At 40.6% G+C, this 20503-nt stretch overlaps 1 long non-coding RNA gene across 1 annotated transcript in view; it reads left to right on the forward strand.

Annotated features, from left to right (window-relative positions):
• The window catches only part of LOC149870636 (uncharacterized), a 40341-nt gene extending 22099 nt beyond the window's left edge, over nucleotides 1-18242 (forward strand). The window contains exon 3 of the long non-coding RNA XR_016440479.1: nucleotides 17696-18242. This is a non-coding gene — a long non-coding RNA (uncharacterized LOC149870636). The remainder of the gene's footprint in view (nucleotides 1-17695) is intronic.
• The last annotated feature ends 2261 nt before the right edge of the window (nucleotides 18243-20503 follow it).

Below are 20503 nucleotides of genomic sequence, written 5' to 3' on the forward strand. Positions count from 1 at the left end.
GACTATAGCTCAACAAACTGCAAGTCATCCTAACTCAGACTGCCAAAAGGATTGCATTTCTCTTGTCAGTTTGTTTATCTTAATTCTTCCATCTTAATGGAAGTTTAAATTGGCTCATGGAACTACCATGATGAGGGCTCATTCACTTTGTGAATTGGTAAGACAAAATCTGTAGAAACAGTTCTTCCATTCACTCACTTGTTAAGTATATAGCTTTACTTGCCATCACTTGAGGAGGTATATTAGCAATCTACAATTGCATAAAATAATACCCGGTGCACCCTTGTTCAGGGTATTTCACATCCATGATTGTAGTTTCTTCTTTTTAATTTTATTTCCCTCCCCACCCCCCCAGCAAAATCTTATTACTAGAGATGCTGAAAGTGATTATTAATTAGAATGGGCTATAAACAGTGGCTGCCACAAAGTGGAAAAAATCAAGGGTTGGCAACAGGCTGATTTAGCCTATGAAAACATTGTATCTGGCTGGCTGTAGGGGAGATCATAGTAGTAGGGGTACCTTCTCCCCCCTGCCATGCTTTCCTGGCACATGCCCGTCTGTTTGCAGAGACCAGCAGACAGCTACTCTGTGCCAAAGACTGCTTTTCCACCCTGGTACTGCAGTCTCTGCTTACCCTAGCTGCCAAATTCATTGTTTTCAATTGCCATTGGTGATGGAAATCTGTGGCACTTGGTTGCAAGGGTAAAGTGTTGTTTGGGGCCATAAGAACAAGAGAACAGCCCTCAGCACAGAGAGGGGAGGACTGGGCAGCTAGAGGCAGCTCATAGCAGTGGTGGGTCACAAGCCATCTTAAAGGTTGCCATCGTCTTAAAGGATTTCATCAGCATCCAGTGCCATAACTGAGATAGGGAGGAGTTGTAGGGGGTGGGGAGAAGAGGGGGACTAAGCAAGTCCTGAAAGTCAAGCAAGAGGAATGATCATTCCAGGACAATCTCTTGCAACATATTTAGGATCTGGCTGTGACACATTTTTAAGACAACTGGTGCTTTCTTATTGACTTGGACTGGGCTAGAATCAGGTTTTGGTATTCTGATCCCTTTGAATCTGCTTTATTTTGTTTGTCGCACTTCTATAGATTATATCATTAACATGCTGGCCACCAATATGATTATTCTGTGGAATTGTATCATAGTTAAATTTGTATCTTTAATTGTACTCATCCTCAGGATGGAGAAACTTTAGGAATGCTGACAAGGAAATCTTACAGGGTGGACAGAGAGACAATAACAGAGCATGCTATTCCTTCTAGTGTTCACAATTTTCTACTGATTGAATATATCTGAATTAATGTAGCTCAGGATTCATAAGGGATCAGGATTCATAAGAAAAGCAGTCATCTCTGAGTTCTGCAGCTATTTCCATCACCTAGATCTGGCTATGGGTGTGTGTGTGTGTGTGTGTTTGTTTTAAAGCACTTGGAGATCTTATGATGAAAGAAGTGATGTACTGTAAAAATAAAGGATGATCTTATTTAATGTGTATTGGATAATTGTGTTCTGTCATTTTAAAGATACATTAAATATTTGTCAGAGAAAAACAAGTGGGTGTTCACTCTGGCTGCATCCTTTCCTGTTGATAAAAAAGGAATATTTTATTCTTTGCTAGATGGATTACAACTTTGGAGTTGAGTGTAGGTATATCTATATTGACACAGCATCAGGGCAGGAGACCACCTACGTCTGTCATCCTTTGTTTGCAACTTTTTCTTTACTTACAAGGGGAAATAATGCAGTATAAATGATTTTGATGACATACATCACTTCTCCCTCCCCATTGGGATAGTGCATGATGATGCAGGGGAACATCCAAAACTGCACCAATTTTCTCATCTGGCTACCCATCAGTCCAAGAGGAAACCAGCAGCTGAGGAATGGCTGTTTTTCCATGCAAAGGCTCTATAAACAGCATACAAAAGAGACTACAGTAGCTCATTATGTTCTCTTACTCCTCTGAACTGGTAAGTGGTGAGGTTCATGGTTGAGTCTGGTATTTTATTTTATGAGTTTTTTATTAACTTTGTTCCCAAGCCTTCTCCTTTTCTCATCCCACTTTTTCTTCCCCTTAAAAATAAGTTTCATTAGATTAAAAAAACATTTTAAGTATGGAAGCTAAATATTGCTTAATAAGATCAGTTTACAAATCAAACAAGTCCACCCAGCAAACAGCAACTGGCTTCCAATAAAGCAAAAGGGAAAGGGGGCCAGGGAGAGAGGAAGGGAAAAAAAGTGTGTTGGAAAATTCTCTCCTCAAAAAAGAAAATTGAATTCTATATGAGCATGGGACGTAGATAACACACTTCTATGCATTTATAATTCTTTCATGCAGGAATGAATGAAAAGACAAACTGACTTTCAAAAAAAGAAATATCCACAGCTACAGTTGTCACTAGATATAAAATGAAGGAAAAAAGTAATGTGTTTGAAATGGTTCAGTCCAATAACCACATGGTAATGATCCACATTAAATTTTGCTTTAGTTCTCCTCTGAGCTCAGTAATACAGCCGTCATGAGAAAATCTTTCCAGCTACAGTACTGCATTTACTTTATATGTTGATCTCATTACATTTGCTCATGTGATTTCCAGCAAAGTCAAGTCTGAGGGAAGCTTCTTTTCACTACGTTTTATCCTGAACATAAAATGGTCAAAACCTTTCAGATGACTTTCAACAGAAAAGGTCATCCTGGTACTTAGTCAATTACATTCTAATTATACAGGGTGTTTATAAAGTCCTCGTGCAACTTTAAACTTTAATAACTTTGGATATACACATGATAGAAGCAAACTGTAAATGGCAATTGAAAGCATAATTAATTACATTTTTTTAGCATGGTGTAAGCTATGCATAGAGTAAGAAGGATCACAAATGCAATTCATGAAATCACTCAGCAGCAACTGGAAGATGTTTTCTACAAGTTGGAAAATCAGATTGAACAATGTATCAAGAAAGATAGTGGTTATGTTAGAAATTTGAGCTGCATTCTGTTAAAAATTAATTATGCTTTCAATTGCCATTTACAGTTTGCTTCTATCATGTGTACATCCAAAGTTATTACAGTTTAAAGTTGCACAAGGACTTTATAAACACCCTGTGTAACTGTGTCCTGCACTGTCTTTTTTAAATGTATTTTTGCTAAAAGTTATGATGGCCATAGTAGATTTATGGAAAAAATAGAACATTTGTATTTTGCTTTGCTAACCAATGATTTTATTATACTAGAGAGTGGCTTGTCAAAACCTTCCTAGTACTGTATTTTGTATCAGGCTATTGTGAGAAAGTAGAAGAAAATGGGTATATCTAATTCTTGCTTTCTTGTGATTACACATTGCTGCTGTAGAAAACATCATTCAGACAAAATGACTACCAGACTGCTCATGATGTAACCCTACACATCAGTATGGATGATTTTGGATAGTTGATATCATTTGTTTCACTGTATTATAGATTTATGGCACACCAGATATTGAACTTAATTACATGTAATACTGAAACTACCGCAGTTTAGTTGTGGTATTTTTAATAATAGTATGTTGCACCTATATGGTACCTTCTATTTAAGGCTCTCAAATTTTAATACAAGTTTTAACTGTTTTGAATACATAAATATTGTTAAATAAGTTTAATGTATGGATAAAAATGTCCGGAAAGATTACAAAAGGACAGAGAATAAGTCACAGAACAAGGGCACATCTACAAGAGAAGTTTACTGTAAAGTAGATTAATTAGCTGCTCAGTAAACATTGTGCATCTACATGTGCACCCATATTAGGTCAAAGTAAACTAATTTATTCTGCAGCAGGATAGTCTTTGTACTTACAAGTAAAAAACTCCACAGTAGCACATGTGTAGGTACTGCCTGCTGGCTAGCCCCACACTGAAGCACTCTGGTGCCCTCTGTAGCATGTTGAGCTGGGCTGGCAAGCTGACCCTTGGGGCTTCCTGCCAGCTGGGGCTGCTCTGACCAGGCTCATCATGTTGCAGTCCTGGGCGCATGCATAAACATGTGCCTGGGAGCAATAAACTCCAATGATATAAGTCCATGTAGCTGTATAGATGTACCCAGTAGCAACAAAAGAGTTTTGAAATGGAAATGAAAAGTTGGCTAGCAAAACTTTGCTTTTCTCTGTTTGTAGTATTATGAATTACCAACACATTTTAATTATATTCATGGGCCAAAATCTTTATTAAAAGTAGCGTTGGAAGAAACCTGAAAGATCTCTCAGTTCAGTTCAGATGAACATCTGCAGTTGCAGAAGCCCTTAAGTTTTTAGCAGCAGTAGAGCATAAATCCCTGGAAAGACTCAGTGCATTGATAAGAATGAAGAAGATCTTAAAGATACCATTAGACATTTTAATGGATGTAGGAGAAATTGTCCTCTTGAAAAATAAATATCCAGTAAAAGCAGGGAATGGGCTAGCTCCCAAATAACACATGGAGACTGATCCAGAGGTCATTGAAATTAATTGGAAAGACTCACTGAACTCTAGTGGGCTTTGGATTAGTCTGAATTTTAAAAATGGGAAATGAAAAGGAATTATCATTCTTGAATTTCTTCTTAACCTTTAAGGAAACAATACACTTTTCCTTACATCTTCTTCCCTTCATTCTACTTTTTTCCATGTCTACATAACCAACAATAAGAATGAATATTTAATACCAATACTTAGATATGGATGAGTTATGGGTATTGCCTATAATTGTCACATTTTAAAAGGTTGCCTTCACTATGATTTATTCTTTCTCTAAGTTCTAAGCTAGGAAATGGGCAATATCATTAAAATAGGTAATATTTATCTGATCAGAAGAAACTCCTGTAGTGTACAGTACTGGAAAACTGGTCACTTGATTGGCTTTGAGGAAAGATATTTCTTTGTTTTCTCAGTTGTGATTCAACAAAGTTTATCACCAGGGATCTGGGTTTTCTGTTTGCTGCAGAAAATGCAGATTTTCTTCTTTAACAAGGAAAAACATGGATTTTCTTTGTTAAAGGAGAAAATCATGGATTTCCCCTGAAGGAGGAAAACATAGGAAACCATGGGTTTCCCCTTCCAGGCTGGCTGAATTACAGCCTGCAAGGGACTTCTTGGGGTTGTGGGGAGCAGGAGGAGGGCAATTAAAGACATGGAGTGCCACATGCATATGCACATGCACACAAGCACATGGCAGCCAAGCAGCCGTAGAAAGCAGCTCCTGCAGCTCCCTCCAGGTAAGTCTATGGGGGCAGTGGCGGGGAGTGGGCACTGGCCATGACGGCCAAGTAAGAAAGGGGCACAGGCTATGCAGGAAGGTGGGGGAACAGGCCACATGTTGGGGGTTACACATGCTTCCTGAGATTTCTGCACCCACAGCGTGACATGGAGTGCAGAGCTGCAGCCAGGCTGGACCAGCTCTGAGCAGGAGCCACATCCACAGCCATTGCCACCAAGTTGACATGTCCTGTGCCTGCCTGCCAGCAGCAGGGGGCACAACTCCATGTCTCTGCAACTGCCACTTTCGCATCTCACCATGGCAGTGCAGTGCTCCCTCTCATGCTGGGTCCCATGAACTAGGCCTTAGAGAGAGCTCCTCTGGAGCTGGTTTGGCTTTGCTGCAGCCCGATGCCCTGTTGCAGACACAGAAATCTCAGGGCGAGGAGGCAAGTTCCCCTCCTGCTGTATTTAGAATGTATTTTATTATAGTGATTGAGGCACAGGTAAGCTTCTGAGTCGCTTAATACCGTAAATATATTAATAAAACATTGTGTTCCACTGATAACTATATCTATATAACAGTGTTTCATTCTAATCACAGAACACTGTGGCTTTGGGGTTCTTTAATTAGAGAATTTGCAAAATGTGTAATAGAGAATTTGCATTTTTCAAACAGAGAAAACCAGGATACCTGATAGCCCACACCTAAAGGCCAGGTACAGACATTACACCTTTACTAGTGTACGTGATCAGAAACTAGTTTTTACCCATAACAGAACAGGTTTGGCGCACAAAATTGTCTTACACCTATAACAGAAGACAGGACCCCTGCTTTTTTGACATAGAAAACTTGGCTCTTAAAATGTTTAGGCAAAACTTTCACTATAGGGATTATGAGATAAATCTAAGGAAAATATGACATTCCTAATTTCAAGTTAACTTATTCGTGGAATTATTTTTCTTATCCAGGTTTCCCTTCCCTTTTCTCAGTTCACATTCTGACAATAAGTAATGTACTTTAACAAGTCAGGCTTTCACTCATATCTCACATTGAAGGAGCCTCCTTCAATGAAGAAACTTCAGTTTGTTTGGTATAATGCTAATTTAGTTCAGTAAAAACTGGCTTTTAATTTATACCAAGTACAAAAATGAATGGAAGAAAATTCAACTTCTATTTATTTTACACTCTTAAAATTCCAGCTTGACTTATTCTAACTCAAATCTTTGTCTGCCAAAATTCAAAGTGAGTGAATTTTTATTGCACAGTTATAAACCATTGAAAAAATAAATGGTTATATAATGGAAGAAAAGTTGGCATAATCTTAACTCTAGATGTGCAAATAGCATACAACACCCAATATAAAAAACAGGCCATCACTTACATTTTCAACAGTACACTCCTAGAATGCTTTAAATTGTACCATGGGTACGTTGCACAGGTGGAATCAATGAATGTAATTATGCAGTTATTACCAGTGGGCTAATGCCTGGCTTGGGTAAAATCTCAAGAAAAAGTCACTATCCCTATGTGTACCAGGTTATTAAGTGCTAGGAAATGCCAAAGCCAAAGGTCACTGCTACAAGTGCAAACTGTTAAAATATAAAAATGCAAATATAACAAATTATATTTGTTTATGAATTGAACTTTGAGAAAGAAAACTATTAATTACCTTGGGTACAGACAGAGATTTACAGTGCAGGCTTTTTCTGTGTAGGTGCTAAACCAAAAAGCAGCTTAGTAAAAGGAAAGCATGAATTTAATCATTCACCAGGTTCCACCGAGTTTACAATGGTGCACAAAGAGTAAGACTATATAATCTAAGGTTTTGGTCATGATCACTGCAAAAGAATGCATACATCCATTCTGCAGTGAAAAAAGTGGATGCAGGAAAATATATACACAGTGGGTGTATCTATATGAGATGCTGACTATGCAGGAGCTGGAAAATACTAAGCAATTATGTGTCATAGCACAGACAGTTTTAATATGCTACTGTGCAGTATTAAGTTACTGCGCAGTAGCATCACCTAAAAGCTGTTTGCTGGTGCTACTGTGCAATAACTCCTGTTACTGCACATCTGTTTAGAACTTGTTAAAATAACTACTAAATAAATGTGCAGTAATGACTGCCTACTAGCATCTCACGTAGACACGCCCAGTGTTTATTAGACATAGCATTAATTCTGAGCAAAGTGGTTTGATTAAAAAAAAGTCAGTGTAAAGTTCAACAGTGCTCAAAGATCAAACCTTTGGAGGAAAGTAGATCTGGCAAACTACAGGCCCATCTGCCTGACCTCTATCCTGGGCAAGGTCTTGGAAAAGATTATTAAACAGGCCATCTTTAACAGACTTGCTGACAGCAATATCCTGAGGGATACCCAGCACGGGTTTGTTGCAGGTAGGTCTTGCTTGACCAATCTCATTTCCTTTTAGGACCAGGTGACCTATCACCTGGACAAGGGGGATTAGATTGATGTCATATATCTTGACTTTAAAAAAGCCTTCAATCTGATAATGCATGATCACCTCTTGGCAAAACTGGCTAACTGTGGCCTTGACCTCACCACAATCCACTGGCTGAGGAATTGGCTCCGCAGTAGGACCCAGAGTGTGGTCATTGATGGAAGCCAATTGTCATAGTGCACGGGGACCAGTGGGGTCCCTTAAGGCTCAGCAGCGGGCTGGCCAAGTTCGCTGATGACACCAAACTCTGGGGTAAAGCATCCACACCTGAGGACAGGAGGGTGATCCAGGCAGATATTGACAGGCTCTTGAAGTGGGTGGATGAGAACCTGATAGTGTTTAACAGTGAAAAATGCAAGGTTCTCCACCTTGGGAGGAAAAACCTGCAGCATCCTTATAGGCTCTGCAGTGCTAAGCTGGTTAGCACTACAGACAAAAGGGACTTGGGGGTCATGAATGACCACAAGATGAACATGAGCCTTCAATGTGATGCTGCAGCTAGTAAAGTGACCAAAATGCTTGCTTGCATCTATAGATATTTCTCAAGCAAATTCTGGATGTCATTCTCTCATTGTTCTTGGCTTTGGCGAGGCTGCAGCAGGAGTACTGCATCCAGTTTTGGGCTCCACAATTCAAAAAGGATGTGGAAAAGCTTGAGAAAGTCCAGAGAAGAGCCACGCACATGATCAGAGGTCAGGAAAACAGACCTTACAATGAGATGCTGAGAGCCATGGGACTCTTCAGCTTGGAAAAGCACAGGCTTGGGGTGATCTGATGGCCACATATAAGTTTATTAGGGGTGTTAACCAGGATCTGGAGGAATGTCTGTTCACCAGAGTGCCCCAAGGGATGACAAAATTGAACGGTCACAAACTCCATCATGACCAATTCAAAGAACTTCTTTACTGTCTGAGCCCCTAAGGTTAACAGACTGCCGCCGGAGGCGGTTCAACACCCACTTTGAATGCCTTCAAGACACATTTGGATTTTTATCTTGCTGGGATCCTATGATCCCTGTTGACTTCCTGCCCCTGGGGCAGGGGCTGGACTCAATGATCCTCTGGGGTCCCTTCAAGCCTGAATGTCTTTGAAATCTATGAAAACTTAGTTAATGCTGTTCATTTTGCACAGTACCCATTTATATATAATAGTATGTGTATATATATTTACATATAAATATATATTCCACTGCTCTTTTTTCAAAGACTGGCTTCACCAATGTGTATGAATGTAATTTTCTAGAATTGTGGAGGTGTATGATGGAACAGGGAGAATAGGGTGATGATCTACTGGTGGTGGTAAAGGACAGGTAAGAGTCTGAGGGAATAAAGGATGTGTTGGTCATATATAGATAATAAGTCTGTACAGTAGTTACACTTAATGCAGTAAGCTTGCAGAAAGTGCTCTAAAGCTGTAACCAAACAGGTCCATGATTCACAGAGCGCTTGAAAACTGGCAGATTGCACTCTTAAGTTAAGCCTTGATGGATGTAGTATTAGACTTAAGCCCTTTAGGTTACTGTACTTTCTTGAACCACGTCACGCGTTAAGGTAGGCTGGATTCCGCCATCATACCAGGTGGCTTTGTGCATGGGTGTGTTCTAGCCTCATACACAGGTTGAGTCAGTGACAGCCTCTGATCCCAGCCCTGTGTCCTCCCTCTGGCCAGTTGTGCTGGGCCTGCTGCAGTGACAGAGACCCCTACCCTGCCCCTCAAGCTGTGAGATGCCCTAATGCCACTGCAGCAGCCTTAGAACTAGACATACCACAGTATGGCCAGGGGGACTGAGGAAAAAGGGGTCTCTGTCACTGCAGCAGGCCCGGCACTGGGGCATGCCAAACCCTGGCCATGTTTGCTGCCGCAGCATGACTCAGTGTCAGAGATGCTGCAGGGACAGAGATCACTTCTCTCCCCAGCCCTTCTGGCCAGGCTTTAGTGTGCGTCAGCACCACTGCAGCAGCCCTGGTACCAGCACATACCACAACATGGCCAGCGAGTAGGGGACAGAGCTGCTGCCACTGCTTCTGCTGCCACTGGCTCTCTGAAGGGAGTGAAGCTTGGGTGTGTGTGCATGTGCATGTGTTTGTATGTGTTCACATGTGAGTTCACAGCCTGGCCATGAGCGACCCTGCCTTGTACCCCTCCCCGCCCTGATCCACAGCAGATCCAGGTGGGACAGGTGCCTCCATCCCCCATCACAGCTTTGGGGAGATGCTGGTGCCCAGTCTGCCCCCACTGGCATTCAAGGGATGGGCTCCCCACCTGAGGCCCAGTCCCCAGTCAGTTTCAACCCAGACTGCCTATTTCTGATAAAGCATAGATCAGTAAGTGGCGGTGGCAGGAGGGGGGGAGGGCTACTCCCCTGTGCCAGGCAACCAGTCAGGGATGGCTTTCCTGTTGGGCTGTGGTCAGGAGTCTCTGGAAGCTTGGGGAGCCTGTGGGGCTTTCAGGAAGGTGTGAGAAAGTGCCCCCAAACTCCTGGCCTTGGCCAGTGCAGGAAAGCTCCCAGCCCTGTCGCTGCTCCCTCCCCCACAGAACAGCATAGGTCTGTTCTGTGCAGTCCTGACCTAATCTAGAGTACTTTGAGTAAAGCACAATACTTAGAGCATGTCTATCTTGGGATTTTTGAACATCTGTACTTAGCCAATTGCATCTGGTGTTTTACAAAGTGAAAAGTTTGTCCACTCATCAGTGGAGTGGGAATATAGCACTAGACAGTAACTTAACATGTAAAAGTTTGGAAGTATTGTATCAAGTATATTATATGTTTGTCATCCTAATTGAAGCTAGGGACAGCAGTTACATATAAACCAGTATAAGCGACCAAAAACCAGTTCAAACCTGTAACATAACAGGGCTAGGGACAGACATTCAAAAAGCCTGAGCCTGAATTGGTTCAATATTTTCAGGTTAGCCTAACCTGGCTAGGCTGAACTGGTTTGAAACTGGACAGACATTCTCTCTGGACTGAGGAAATTCAGGCACATACCTGCAGTAGCTCAAGCTAGAAGCTAGGGGTGGGCTAAAGCAGCCCTCCCTTCCTCTTCCAGTGCTGAGCTGAGGGGGTGTGGCCAACTCCCAGCAGGACTCTCTCATTCAGGAGGTCTACCTGCACTGTCCCAGGCTTTTCCCTGATGGCTGCTCAAGGGGCAGGAGTGTTGCCAGCCCTCAGCCCCCTGCTAGCACTCTGAGGCAAGGGAGGGCAGGTGTGTGCAGTGCATGAATCTTTTGATGATATGGAGTTTTTTAATCTCCCTCTCCCTGTTTGTTTATAAGGTCTGCAGCAAACTGACAGGTGAGCAAGCCAGCTGGGGGACAGATAACAGTCTTTATCACCAGATTAGCAAAAGAATAGCCTTTCTCCATTACTTCAAACGTCTTAAACAGCTTACCAGCTGACCTGTTGATTAGCTCCAAACAGCCCCAAGGAGTCACTGTTCTGTCTGCCTTCCCCAGTGAAACTGGAGAGAGACATGCATGCAGACACCTCTTGGCATTAGGTAGCATACCACATGACTAAGGTGCCTGGGGCTGGGGTCCCTGCTGTGGGAGATGGGAGGGAGGGAGGGAGGGAAGGAGCGTGTGGGGGAGAGATTTCCTGCTTGAGCAGTAAGGGAGTGGGGGTAGGGCAGGAGGAAGCCAGGCAGACCCCTCTGCCGTCTTTGCTGGAGCCTTACATAGCACTAACTAGCATACCACATGCCATAGGAGAGAGAAGGAAGGGATCTCTGCTTAAGCAGTGAGTGGTGAGAAGGTGGAAGAGGGTGGCACAGGGAAGCCAGCAGACCCTGCTGTGCCTGCAAGACTCCTGGAGCTCTGGCCAGGGAGCCAGGGAGAGGGGCCATCCCTGCTGTGTAGCAGAGAACCCTGCCCCACCCAGAGACCATACCGGTTTGCTGGGGGACTCTGATTTAACTTAAACCAGCAAGGGGTCTGGGACAAACACTGTATAAACCAGTTTGACCCAAATCAGTTATGTCTGATATTACATTCAACCAGGTTTACCTCAGAGTGCTTTCAGCCATATTCAGACTGGTTTATGTGCCCTGAACATCTGTTCTGTTACAGGTTTAAACCAGTTTCTGATCACTCAAACCAGTTTATGTGTAATATCTTCCCCTTGCCCAGAAGTCTGGTGCACATAAACTGGTTTCAGCCATTTTGAAAGCAATTTAAGATAAACCTGGATGGATATAGTATCAAGACATAACAGATTTAAGTTAAATCAGTTTATTGAACTTCTGTCCCCTCCAGATTCAAGTTAACGCACAGTCCCCCAGCATCCCAGGATGCTTTGTACCTCCCCTACAAGCCCCGCCATCACAGGGTGGGCTGGCTAGCCTTGGCCCAAGCTGTCTGCTCCAGTGGAGCTGGGAAGTGTGCAGGCAAGCTTCTAGTGTGGGCACTGCAGGCATGTGGCTGCGTTTCCGGAATCAAACGTGAATGTCTATTCAATTGTTTTTTGGTTCAATCTAAGCATCTTAGATGCATAGATTGCATTTTAACCTGCAAAGATTAAATCAGTTCAGCCTCAGGTTGTTTAACTGTCTGTACTTAAGCTGAATGTACAACTTAGTACTTTCTATACTATTAACAACAAAGATCATGATAGTTCTGGAAGTGCTGAAGTAGCAAGAGCAATGTTCTGCTTTTAGTATTTCTGACTCATCCAAGAAGTACCAGGAGGTTTTTTGGTCTCGTGAATTTTTCAGCCTATTTTGACAGATTGAAGACGTTTCTGTTAGTTCAGATACAGGTTGGATAAATTTTGACTCTGAGCTAATGAAGTCCCAAGATGCTCACCAATTGCTAGTTCTATGCTTGAAGAAGGGTGATTGTGCTCAAAAGCTCGCTAAGAATTTTTTCCAACTATTCAGTTGGTCTAATAAAAGATATCGCATCTACTCAAAGAACCTTGCCTGCCTGTGTCCTTAGACCAACATGGCTACAACCAAAAACCCACCAATTGCTACTTCACAATCTAGGATACAGGTCTGCCTTCCCTTTCTTTTTTCAGGAGAAGAACCATTCTGAGGCATTTGTAGCTGTAAGGCAGTATTTCTGTTGTGTTGCTAACCTGAAATATTCTGTGGCACTGATATCAAGGTAATTGTGATATGTTAGCACTGGTAAAAGTGAAATCTGAGGTGTAGGAAAGAATTAACAAAAAAAGTGAAAAGAAATAAAATGGAAACAATAATAGAAGCACTTTATGTGACTATTGAAGTCTCATGGGGCCTATCAGCATTTTCTTGGTTATTTCCTATGCTTAGGCACTCACTTCAGGAGAAGAGACAGTAAGTTTATTTAAGAAGTGGCATTACATTTTCTCCCTCTCTTGGTGAGAAAACAGTACTTTCCTCAGATGGAAGGTAGATTCATATTTATAAAGATATATGAAGGACAGAAAGCAAATCAACTAGCATTACTATTCTAGTGAACCAAATATCAGAGCCTGTTTGAAAGTCGTGTGTCCAAAAGTACATAAACATACTAAATATTGAACTAGGAAAATATTATAGATGGCTGGAAAATGTATAGCATAAAGTTAACCCTAATGTTTTCCCAATTCATATTTTGGTACATTTTATATAATTTTTATACATAAGTGAATGATTGTGTAATCTGTGTAAATCATTTTAAAGCAACATAAGCTCCAGTATGTAGAGCATGAAATTTATGAAACAACAGAGAGATTAAGAGACAGAATAATATGATAATTGAGAGGTAACCACATAGCTTAAACCTGGCTGTAGAAGGGAATATCAAAAGTATATTTTGAAAACCATATCACACAAAAAGGCCATGTTTATAGGAGATAAAATTAAAAGTGCTTTTGGAAAACAGAGAGTTTATTGATAGTCTACAGAAGGGCTCATTTTAAAGTTTAAGGAGAACCTTCATGTTCGAGAAAATCTGCCAACATATTACCTCTATTAAGACTTATTTTTACTAACTTTTACATGCTTTGAATAATTTTAATTCTTATTCCTGCCAATTCTCTGAGACCACCTAAAGCCAAGTTTTCAAAGGGCTCCTACTTTGTGGATGCAAAACCTGTACATGAAATCACACATTTTACTCTGCAGTTTCCTGATTTCCATAAGCAAATAGTAGGATTAAGAAAAATTTTGTAATATATTTGTCTCCTCTAAATGTTGTTAAACTTGATTTCTCCATCCATCCAAAGTAGAATTTCCAATAATATTTTAAATTTTTAAAAGCATATTTAAAATGTGTTTGTAAATGAAGCACAGTACTGGCTTCAGAAATGGATTTCATTGAATTTTTTGAGGCTGCAGAAGGGGCAAAAGGAGAAACAACCCACTAGCCATAGTTTCGCAGACCTGCGTGCAAGTCAACATAAGACCTTACATCTTATTTTACTTACTGCCTCACAAATTTTGACTCAGGACCCTAGAAAACTAAAATGTTGACCTTCATTTACTGTATGATGAAACAGCTTGACATTGGTGTTGATTCTCTGATGGGGTGAATCTGCTGATACAATTTTCCTTTTGTTCAGGTGGGTGATGGGGCTAGCAGTGGCAGATTCTGTGTTAATTAGGAAGACTGTTAGAAGGTGTGGGTCATACAGATAGGGCATCTGGGGTGGAATTCATTGGATCCACCAAGCATTATGGGCCAGAGAACCTCGGCTTTGACAATGGGTCAAGACAAGATTTAATACCATAACAAGCCAGTCTCCATGTTAATGCAGTGTTTCCCAGTCCTATTAGAATAAAGTGTTTTTATCAAAATGTTCTCTTTTATTGTTATCTAGAAATTTAAAGTATTGTAACATGTTTTTCTTTGTTCATGCTTATTTATCATGTCTCATTTAAAATATCACATGTTGGTAGAACGTATTACTTCTCACCCTCCTCCCTACTGGGTCTAAAGTCATATAGATATATTTTCACATATGCACAAAATAGATCAATGCTCAAGAAAGCAAGAACTGAAGCAGAGGTGTGTTGTGAGTTCAATCCAGTTCCTACTGTGGCAATAAGAATCTTTTTACAGATTTCAGGGGGGTCTTAAGATGTGACAAAAAAATAGATTTCAGGGGACTATAAAGGATATAAATGAATGTATGAACTCACTGTATTCACTAGAATGCATTTCTACTTCCCCAGGTATCAATTTTATTTGTATAGTGTTATTTATCTTTCCTCATATTCATTTCTATCTAGTTCTACATATGTGACATTATCTTCAAAATATAGATTCTTGGACACACAAATCATAAGTCACAAGAGAAGCCAAAAGGTATGCTGTAACAGTAATCTATTCATAGGTATATATGCAGTTACATATGCATACTACGCTATCCAGTTCAACAAAAATACTTAGTCACCATCCATAATGATTGTGATGCAGTAAATATGACTTGGACTTTTAACAGAGTCTCTTAAGTATATGACTAAAAGCTGGGACTTAGTATTTAGGAAAATGTAGGTATACTGTCTGTTTTACTATGCAGGTCTTGAAACTTTAATTATGACAGAACATAAATTTTAAAACTCTAAATGTCTTTTTGATTTAGCGAGTTAAGACTGGGATTTCCACAGCCATTTAAATGTTCACTGTGTGTGTGTTTATGTCTGTCTATATTGAAAAGAGAGCAGTTCAAGCAAGCTACTTGTATTGGCATTAACTGACATAGCTGTAGGAGGACTGGATGGCTCCCCGGACTGACTATGTGATATGAAGCTATTCACAGCAGCCTACCACTGATAGCTACTTTGTGGTGGTTCAGTCAGTGGACTATATGACATTTTTTAGCACAATTCTTTTTATCTAGGTATTGATGTAAAAAAAAATATAATTTATACTGGTTAACACTAGAAACAGGGAACTAGGAGACAAATTGACACAGCCAGCTTAATGGAACAGCAACGGAAAGCTCATTTGTGAGTTTCACTGATTGATATAAGAAAATATTATTTGAAAATTTTGAAGTGTACAGGAGAGATTAAGACAAATTACTGGTATGTCTAGATCTCTAACTTCTCCTGCTAAACTCAGTGTATACATGCAGGTCTCCTGCTCCTTTCTGTGGATGGATTTATATGATTCTCCTGCTCCAAAACCAAAGAAGCAGTGATCTCACAGGAAGCACCCAGGGCCATAGAGTGTTTATTTGATAAAATTCAATGCATTAAACTGCACTCAGAACTACACAGAGTGTGTGTCTACATGAAATGCTACTGCGCAGTGGTTACTTCACATTTATTTAGTAGTTGTATAAGCAAGTGCTAAAAGGTTACTCAGAGTATAACCAGAGTTACTGCACAGTAGCGCTGGGGAATGCCTTTTTAAGTGACACTACTGGCCAGTAGCCTAATACTACTGTGAAGTAGCATCTTGGCATGGTTTTTGCCATATGACACTACTGCACAGTAGTATCTGGCTACTGGACAGTCAGCATCTCATGTAGATGTGCCCAGAGAGAGCTTCTCCAAAGCCTGCTGAATTCAATGCACTGGGAATGTAAATCCAGTTGATTTAAGCAGGCATTGAACAAACCCAGAGGAAGTACTAAAGTTGTTGGATAACTGGTGTAATATCCGTGTGGCTAAAATGGTCATTTTCAAGAAATATTATCATGATAGCAGTATGTTAACCACAGGCCTAAGAACTTTTTTGCATAGGGATGTTTTCCTCAAACAGGGCCTTATGCACGTGAATTTTAAGATTCTAGCACCAGTGTGAACTCTGGTTGCCCCACTGAATTTTTGCCCAAGTATTAGGCAACTAGAGAGTTGAAAGGAAAAAAGTTTCAAATGCATAAACATAACACTGTTATCTACTACAATTATTTCAAGGCCCTCTCTCTTTTACTTGATGCACAACAATAGTTTTAGGCTTTTGTATGGAAACTCTTTCCAAAGAAACAATTGTTATGCTGGCTATGCTATTATTGGCATATCCTGGCTGAATACCACAAGGTTCTCTATAATTTTATCCATCTTTTTATTCCCAAGAAATAGCTTAAAGGAAAATCTCTATTACCTTGGTTGTGTTTTTTTACTAATTTTTCTGCTAGAATGAATAGTATTGCTAAGACTTGTACTGTAGGCAAGTATTTGTCATAGAATATCAAATAAATGCTTAGCAGGACTTAGCCAGCAAGTTCAGAAAATACGTTTTTGAAAAATATTGCTCCATTAGGTCCAAATGTACATGCATGCGCGCGCGCGCATGCACACACACACACACACACACACAAAATGCCTTCTTGCTGAATAGCATGTCATATTGGTCGGCGTTATATACTCCTGTAATAAAGGACCTTCTCACTATTACTTTGGGAAGAACTCATATAGGTTCCCATCTGTATAGACCTGTGATTCTCAACCAGTTTGTCTTGAAATCCTCTTACGGGTGATGTGGGCTACAAACACATATACACTATACACATGATAAACTCAGTTTTCAAATAGAAATCCACAATGTCAAAAATGTTCTGACCTGTTCTGAGTCCTTTGCAACAGGATTGCTCTATTATGTTTCTGTAGTAAAAAAATGAGTAAACTCTAAGAATTGGTATTTTCTGAGGGCTGTCTTGAGCTAAAAGCTTGAGAATCACTAGTATAGACATATCGAGGGGCATGCTAGTCACAACAGGGAAACTCTGGTGGTCTGAGATTTGTTTAAAGATTTAAGTCACAGTTTCAATGTATAAACATTCTCTTGCATGTTTATGTTTTGATACAAGTTGATTTATTAGTGGTGAAAAACACTGTATACTATCTTTTTTAAACTAACTAATTATTGTTGATACTTGGGCATGTTCACAAGTGATAACTCAAATAGTCTATACATTTTACAATGTCCTTCAATGCATTTAAACATTACACTCTTTAGATGCTGGAAGCTTTGAGATGGACTTTCTCTCCTGTTCAGAAAAGGCTAGTTTAATAATTATGATGTCATAATTTTCATACATTCCTTAGAAACACGCAGGAGATCATTATTTTTCCTGCTGATTGGATTTTTTATATTTTTTTCCAGCAAGGAGACAGCATGGTCTAGTGGACTGAAACAAGATGAAATCCTGGCTTTATAGGTTTTTTTGCCTGTAGACCAATATAGCTACGACCTGTATACCTGAAACATGGAAGATATCAAATTTTAGCTGTTTTTTTAAATGAAAACTTCATAATTTTACAAGAAGAAAGCAAAATTTACCATGTGGAAACCTGAAAGCTGATACTCTGCTTCTGCCTGACATTCAAGATAACTGCATTTTCACGGAGCTCAGAGGCACCTCGACACAAAAGAAATTCCTGCCCAGGAGGGCATTCCATCTTCCCACTCTTCTGTGAAATATGAAATATCATAATCAGAAGGAAACATAATTCTACATCCTGTTTGCCACCAGACATCTTTGAGGTAAAAAGACTATTCCAACTTTTATCTGAGTCAAATTTGTACAAAATGAACTATTCCAACCTGAAGACTTTACAACACCCTCAGCTCTCTTGTCAAATATGAATTTTCATTTCCATCTAGCAGAAATTATGCAATCTTTGCTTTCTCCTGTGCCTGAAAAAGGATAAGTATGCCTGAAAGCTTGCATTTTGCAACTATCTAGTTGGTCTAATAAAAGATATCACTTCTGCCCCGAGTTCTGATTCCTAGTCCTCAATGAAAGTTTTATTGTAAGACTTTGGTGGGGCCAGAATTTTGTTAGTTCTAGCTTCTTTTCCTGGGTCTCCATCTGGTTTCCTATGTGAACAGGGACATGTACCTTCAACTTTTTGTGCCAAATTCAACCCCATAAAATGGGGATAATAGTTTTTAACCAATGTTACAAAGTACTTTGAAGACTACAGACAGTCTCTACTTAAAGGAAAATACACTTGAAAAGTACTTAACTTCTCTGGGACTGGTTTATAGCAATGCCATCTATCCATAGTTCATTGTTTTATTTTACATTCTTCATGGACAGTGTAAAGAACTGAGACTCACTCAGAGTCATAGTTTATCTCCTTTTTTCCAAGGTGCAGTGAAGCATACTAACTCTTTACCAGGCAAAAACTACTTTTCTCAATGTCTTCTCAGCTATGCTGGCCAGTTTGATATAGACAGTTCCATTTTTAACATATTCCTGCTGGGAAGGTGGGTAGACCAGAATGGCTACAACATCACTGCAACTATATTTAGCCATAATGAGTAAGGTCAGTTTTTGTATAAGTTAGTGTGGTCCACAGAGTCCATGGAGGTTACCTACTCTTTGATAGAGCTGATTTTAGCCCATTTGGCCTATTACAATAGGATCAGTACTTTGATTTAGGGAACATAATGTCAGAATTTTTACCACATACATGTACTTTTGTATATGTGAGAGCACCACATGTTGTTCTTCATCACTCTTATTTAGGAGACTATTAAGCAAACAGACCATGGTGCACTTTGAGCAATTTTTCTTTCATTTCTATATTTGTACAAGTAACTGCCCTGGTTTGTTTTCCCCTCACTAAATCACTTTTCTCTGCCAGGATGGCTGATCTTCTAGATAGGGCTTTAAACTAAGATCAGTGAGGGACGGGGAAACACTGACAGGGGACTGGCACACAAAAAAGTTGGGGATACCAGGAGAGCCAGTCTTGCAAGAGCTGAGGGAATGGTTCTCCCTCAGCATAACGAGAAATTGAGGGTCTCAACTGAAGGACTCAGGTACCTGTACGCTAATGCCGGGAGCATGGGGAACAAGCAGGAGGAGTTAGCCCTCTTACTGTCCAGTGGGCATTATGATCTAGTAGGGATTATGGAGACCTGGTGGGGCTCCTCACATGATTGGAACATAGCCATAGAGAGCTATACCCTGTACAAAGGACCAAGTAGGGAAGAAAGGTGGAGGTGTAGCTTTCTATGTGAGGTAGCAGTACACCTCCTTGGAGGCCAACATCAGCTCCAAAGAAGAGTGGTTCAAAACCCTCTGGGTCAAATTATGGGGGAGGGAAGGGGAGGGGGGGACACGGTGAGAGACCTAACTGTAGGTATATACTACAGACCACCAAAGCAGGGGCAGGAGCTCCATCTGGAGTTCTCCCAAGAAATGGCAGAGGCCACTTGCACACGGAACATGGTCGTCATGGGTGACTCCAGTTACCCAGACATCTCTTGTGAGGAACACTCGGCTAAGCTGGATCGGTCATGTTGCTTCCTGACCTATACTGAAGAGCTCTACCTGACTCAGGAAGTGCATGGGCTAACCAGAGGTAATGCTTTCCTAGACTTGGTCTTGGCTAAAGGAGACAAACTGGTAAGTAACTTGAATATAGACAGTAGCCTGGGTGATAGTGACTATGAAACCATCACATTCACTATCTGTCACAAAGGAGGCAAAGTCAGGTAACAGGGTCAGAGTTTTGGTCTTCAAAAAAGCAAATTTCAACAGGATCAGGGCAATAGTAGGGGAAGTGCTGCAGGACTAGGGACTGAAGGTGAAAGGAGTGCATGAAGAATGGTGGTTCCTCAAGGACACGGTCCTCAAAACCCAAAAGAAGTCCATTCCCATGTGGAGGAAAGGTAGCAGAAGGGATGGTAAACCCACTTGGCTTAATAGGATTCAAGGTTCTCTTGAAAAAGAAGAAAGAGGCATACAAACAATGGAAGCTTGGAAGAGACCCCGAGGATGATTATACAACAATGGCCTGCACTCGTAGTGAGTAGATTAGAAAGGCTAAGGTGAAGACTGAATTTAAACTAGCTACGAAAATCAAGGACAATAAGAAGTCCTTCTTTAGATATGTAGGGAACAGGAGGAAAACAAATGGAAGAATGTAGCCTTTGCTTAACAATTCGGGACAGCTG

Source organism: Crocodylus siamensis, chromosome 2, assembly GCF_052110815.1.
Source record: "Crocodylus siamensis isolate JL-2025a chromosome 2, ASM5211081v1, whole genome shotgun sequence".
NCBI classification, from domain to species: Eukaryota; Metazoa; Chordata; order Crocodylia; family Crocodylidae; genus Crocodylus; species Crocodylus siamensis.